A 5,306-nucleotide genomic window follows, 5' to 3' on the forward strand; every position below is an offset into this window, starting at 1 on the left:
CATGAATGGCAGAAGTAAATCCAATGGAATCTCTATGGTCTCATTTTGAGCCTCAGATTCCCATGGTTCCTCATTGGGGAACTCAGTGGAGGTCAGTGCATGCCCACTGAGGTCTTCCTCAGTGGCGTTCACTTCTCTCCTTCCTCTCCAGATTCGGCCATGTTGATGGCCTTGCACTCCTTTTGGATTTTCTTCTGTGTTGCTTGGAAGAGTACTTGGAGGGAGTTCAGTAACTTTCTTGCTCAGCTGTCCCCACTTGTGCCTCAAATTCCTAATGGAGGACCTTGTTTCAGTCATGAAACTTTGAGTGGTCTTGATTAGATCAGAGACCATGGTTGCTAAGTCAGAGGGGTTCTGCTTAGAATTCTCTGTGCTGCTGAGAAGATGATGGAAAAGGCTTGCTATTGCTAAACTGTTTCTTCTACCATTATTGTTGTTGAAACCGTTGAGGTTTCTGTTGATCCTTCCTTGAGAAATTGGATGATTTCTCCATGAGGAATTATAGGTGTTCCATAGGGTTCTCCTAGGTAATTCACCTTTCCATTGAAGGATTCTCAGGATCATAGGCTTCTTCTCAGATGAAGCATCCTTAGTACTGCTTGGTGCATTTTGCATTCCAGACAGACTTGAGAAATCAGATGACTTGTTGAGTCAATATTTATTCTGAGCCAATATGGCATTCAGAGTATCATCTCAAGAACTCCTTTCTTCTGACTAGTCCCATTGTTCACAGGATTCCTTTCAGAAGTGTACATGAATTGGTTATTTGCAACCATTTCAATTAGCTCTTGTGCTTCTGTAGGCGTCTTCTTCAGATGAAGAGATCCTCCAGCAGAGCTATCCAAAGACATTTTAGATAGTTCAGAGAGACCATCATAGAAAATACCTATGATGCTCCATTCAGAAAGCATGTCAGATGGACATTTTCTGATCAATTGTTTGTATCTTTCCCAAGCTTCATAGAGGGATTCTCCATCCTTCTGTCTGAAGGTTTGGACTTCCACTCTAAGCTTACTCAATTTTTGAGGTGGAAAGAACTTTGCCAAGAAGGCATTGACTAGCTTTTCCCATGAGTCCAGGCTTTCTTTAGGTTGTGAGTCCAACCATATCCTAGCTCTGTCTTACAGCAAAGGGAATAGCATTAGTCTGTAGACCTCAGGGTCTACCCCATTAGTCTGACAGTGTCACAGATTTACAAGAATTCAGCTAAGAACTGATGAGGATCTTCCAATGGAAGTCCATGGAACTTGCAATTCTGTTGCTTAGAGAAACTAATTGAGGCTTAAGCTCAAAGTTGTTTGCTCCAATGGCAGGGATAGAGATTCTCCCATAGAAGTCGGGAGTAGGTGCAGTAAAGTCACCAGCACCTTCCTTGCATTGTTGTTGTTTTCGGCTGCCATGGGTACTTCTTTGAAGATTTCTGTTAGGTCCTCTACAGAGAGTTGTGCCTTAGCTTCTCTTAGCTTTCGCTTCAAGGTCCTTTCAGGTTCAGGGTCAGCTTCAACAAGAATGCCTTTGTCTTTGCTCCTGCTCATATGAAGGAGAAGAGAACAAGAAAATATGAAATCCTCTATGTCACAGTATAGAGATTCCTTGAGGTGTCAGAGGAAAAGAAAATTAGAAGGAACAGGTAGAAGAATTCGAACTTAGTCAAATAGAGTTCGAATTGTGCATTGAGAAGGAGTGGTACTCCATAAATAGAAGGATGTGAGAAGAGAGGAAGAGCTTTTTCGAAAATTAATTAAAAAGATTTTAAAAACATTTGACAAATTGATTGATAATTTTCGAAATCTAAAAGTGGAAAAGCAAGCAAGTGATTTTTGAAAAAGATTTTGAAATCAGAAATCAAAAAGATATGATTGAAAACTAGTTTGAAAAAGATGTGATTAAAAAAAATGATATGATTAAAAAGTTATGGTTTTTAAAAAGATATGATTGAAAAGATATGATTTGAAAACAATTAAAAAAATTTGATTTTAGAAATTAATGACTTGCCTAACAAGAAAAGATATGATTCAAACATTAAACCTTTCTCAACAGAAAAGGCAACATACTTGAAATGTTCAATCAAATCATTAATTGTTAGCAAGTATCTTTGAAAAAGGAAAGAAATTGATTTCGAAAACATTTGATTGAAAAGATATGATTTGAAAAAGATTTGATTTTGAAAAACTTTGGAAACTTGAAAAAAAATTGATTTGAAAACAAAATCCTCCCCATTGTGCCATCCTGGCGTTAAACGCCCAGAATGGTGCACATTCTGGCGTTTAACGCCCAATGCACTACCTTTTTGGGCGTTAAACGCCCAACCAGGTACCCTGGCTGGCGTTTAAACGCCAGTCTGTCCTTCTTCACTGGGCGTTTTGAACGCCCAGCTTTTTCTGTATAATTCCTCTGCTGTATGTTCTGAATCTTCAATTCTCTGTATTATTGACTTGAAAAGACACAAATTAAAAATATTTTTGGATTTTTAATAATGAGGAATAATCAAAATGCAACTAAAATCAAATAACAATGCATGCAAGACACCAAACTTAGCAGTTTGTATACTATTGACACTAACAAGATGAGAATGCACATGAGAAACAACAAAACACTCAAGTCAATAGAATTCAAAGATCAAAACAAGGGAATCATCAACAACATCTTGAAGATTAATGAAGACACATGAATGAATGCAAGAAGAACAGAAACATGCAATTGACACCAAACTTAACATGAGACACTAGATTCAAACAAGAAACATACAATATTTTTGGTTTTTATGATTTTGTAAAAAAATTTTTTTTTGTGCTTTTTCGAAAAGTATATGAAAATAGAAAATAAAGGTTTCAGAATTCTTAATTTGGATTCCAGGAATCATTGCAATGCTAGTCTAAGACTCCGGTCCAGGAATTAGACATGGCTTCACAGCCAGCCAAGCTTTCAAAGAAAGCTTCGGTCCAAAACACTAGACATGGCCAATGGCCAGCCAAGCCTTAGCAGATCATTGCTCCAATAGCAAGATTGATAGAAATCAACAAGCTCTTGTGATGATCAGTTGAAACCTCGGTCCAATAAGATTAGACATGGCTTCACAGCCAGCCAGATTTCAACAGATCATCATGAAACACTAGAATTCATTCTTAAGAACTCTGAAGAAAAATACCTAATCTAAGCAACAAGATGAACCGTCAGTTGTCCATACACGAAACAATCCCCGGCAACGGCGCCAAAAACTTGGTGCGCGAAATCGTGATCACTACAACTTCGCACAACTAACCAGCAAGTGCACTGGGTCGTCCAAGTAATAAACCTTACGCGAGTAAGGGTCGATCCCACGGAGATTGTTGGTATGAAGCAAGCTATGGTCACCTTGTAAATCTTAGTCAGGCAGACTCAATGGGTATAGATGATGAATAAACATAAAGATAAAGATAGAGGTACTTATGTATATCATTGGTGAGAGCTTCAGATAAGCGTATGAAGATGCTTTCCCTTCCGTCTCTCTGCTTTCTTACTGTCTTCATCCAATCCTTCTTACTCCTTTCCATGGCAAGCTTATGCAAGGGTTTCACCGTTGTCAGTGGCTACCTCCCATCCTCTCAGTGAAAACGTTCATATGCTCTGTCACAGTATGGCTAATCATCTGTCGGTTCTCGGTCAGGCCGGAATAGAATCCAGTGATTCTTTTGCGTCTGTCACTAACGCCCCGCCTGCTAGGAGTTTGAAGAACGTCACAGTCATTCAATCATTGAATCCTACTCAGAATACCACAGACAAGGTTAGACCTTCCGGATTCTCTTGAATGCCGCCATCAGTTCTTGCCTATACCACGAAGATTCTGATCTCACGGAATGGCTGGCTCGTTTGTCAGGCGAGCACTCGGTTGTCAGGCGATCAACCATGCATCGTGTATCAGGAATCCAAGAGATATTCACTAGAGCCTTGTTGCTTGTAGAACAGAAGTGGTTGTCAGTCACTTTGTTCATAAGTGAGAATGATGATGAGTGTCACGGATCATCACATTCATCAAGTTGAAGAACAAGTGATATCTTGGACAAAGATCAAGCGGAATTGAATAGAAGAACAATAGTAATTGCATTAATACTCGAGGTACAGCAGAGCTCCACACCTTAATCTATGGTGTGTAGAAACTCCACCGTTGAAAATACATAAGAACAAGGTCTAGGCATGGCCGAATGGCCAGCCTCCCAATGATCTAGAACTAGATGTCCGAAGATGAAAATACAATAGTAAAAGGTCCTACTTATAGAAAACTAGTAGCCTAGGGTGTACAGAGATGAGTAAATGACATAAAAATCCACTTCCGGGCCCACTTGGTGTGTGCTTGGGCTGAGCAATGAAGCATTTCGTGTAGAGACTCTTCTTGGGGTAAACGCCAGCTTTTATGCCAGTTTGGGCGTTTAACTCCCATTTAGGTGCCAGTTCCGGCGTTTAACGCTGGGAAATCTGAAGGTGACTTTGAACGCCAGTTTGGGCCATCAAATCTTGGGCAAAGTATGGACTATCATATATTGCGGGAAAGCCCAGGATGTCTACTTTCCAACGCCGTTGAGAGCGCGCCAATTGGGCTTCTATAGCTCCAGAAAATCCACTTTGAGTGCAGGGAGGTCAGAATCCAACAGCATCTGCAGTCCTTTTCAGTCTCTGAATCAGATTTTTGCTCAGGTCCCTCAATTTCAGCCAGAAAATACCTGAAATCACAGAAAAACACACAAACTCATAGTAAAGTCCAGAAAAGTGAATTTTAACTAAAAACTAATAAAAATATACTAAGAACTCAACTAAAACTACTAAAAACATACTAAAAACAATGCCAAAAAGCGTACAAATTATCCGCTCATCAACTATCATAGAAGATACCTATGATGCTCCATTCAGAAAGCATGTCAGAAGGACATTTTATGATCAATTTTTTGTATCTTTCCCAAGCTTCATAGAGGGATTCACCTTCCTTCTGTCTAAAGGTTTGGACTTCCACTCTAAGCTTACTCAATTTTTGAGGTGGAAAGAACTTTGCCAAGAAGGCATTGACTAGCTTTTCCCAGGAGTTCAGGCTTTCTTTAGGTTGTGAGTCCAACCATATCCTAGCTCTGTCTCTTACAGCAAAAGGGAATAGCATAAGTCTGTAGACCTCAGGGTTGACCCCATTGGTCTTGACAGTGTCACAGATTTGCAAGAATTCAGCTAAAAATTGATGAGGATCTTCCAATGGAAGTCCATGGAACTTGCAATTCTGTTGCATTAGAGAAACTAATTGAGGCTTAAGCTCAAAGTTGTTTGCTCCAATGGCAGGGATAGAG

General features: G+C 39.7%; 2 non-coding genes across 2 annotated transcripts; both read left to right on the forward strand.

Annotated features, from left to right (window-relative positions):
- The first annotated feature begins 909 nt into the window (after positions 1 to 909).
- Positions 910 to 1,013, forward strand: LOC130948718 (small nucleolar RNA R71). The gene has a single exon (XR_009073175.1). It is a non-coding gene; the product is annotated as a small nucleolar RNA R71 (small nucleolar RNA).
- A 3,872-nt stretch (positions 1,014 to 4,885) lies between these two features.
- Positions 4,886 to 4,993, forward strand: LOC130951524 (small nucleolar RNA R71). Its single transcript, XR_009074003.1, has one exon. It is a non-coding gene; the product is annotated as a small nucleolar RNA R71 (small nucleolar RNA).
- Positions 4,994 to 5,306: the final 313 nt, after the last annotated feature.

This window comes from Arachis stenosperma, chromosome 1, assembly GCF_014773155.1.
Source record: "Arachis stenosperma cultivar V10309 chromosome 1, arast.V10309.gnm1.PFL2, whole genome shotgun sequence".
Classification (NCBI taxonomy): domain Eukaryota; kingdom Viridiplantae; phylum Streptophyta; class Magnoliopsida; order Fabales; family Fabaceae; genus Arachis; species Arachis stenosperma.